Raw genomic sequence first — 458 nt, 5'->3', positions numbered from 1 at the left:
GTTGATATTTTTGTTTTAAAATTATTTATAGATTTTTTGAAAAAAAAAAATGGAAATAAATAAAAATACACACAAATCGTCTACAAAATTAACGCAGACAAGAAAATTAAGCTTCAAATAAATGACAATAGCAGAAATACTATATTTTCAAATTTTAAAATTTAAAAACATTTTTACTAGAACAGAACTAGAACAGTACTAGAACAGAACTAGAACAGAACTAGAACAGAACTACAACGGAACTAGAACAGAACTAGAGCAGAACAGAAGAACTACAACGGAACTACAACGGAACTACAACTGAACTAGAACAGAACTAGAACAGAACTAGAACTGAACTAGAACAGAAATAGAACTGAACTAGAACTGAATTAGAACTGAACTAGAACAGAACTAGAACTGAACTAGAACTGAACTAGAACTGAACTAGAACTGAACTAGAACTGAACTAGAACTGA

This window comes from Lucilia cuprina, chromosome 6, assembly GCF_022045245.1.
Source record: "Lucilia cuprina isolate Lc7/37 chromosome 6, ASM2204524v1, whole genome shotgun sequence".
Classification (NCBI taxonomy): Eukaryota; Metazoa; Arthropoda; class Insecta; order Diptera; family Calliphoridae; genus Lucilia; species Lucilia cuprina.
The sequence above is the reverse complement of the archived record's forward strand: the minus strand, read 5'-3'. Positions refer to the sequence as shown.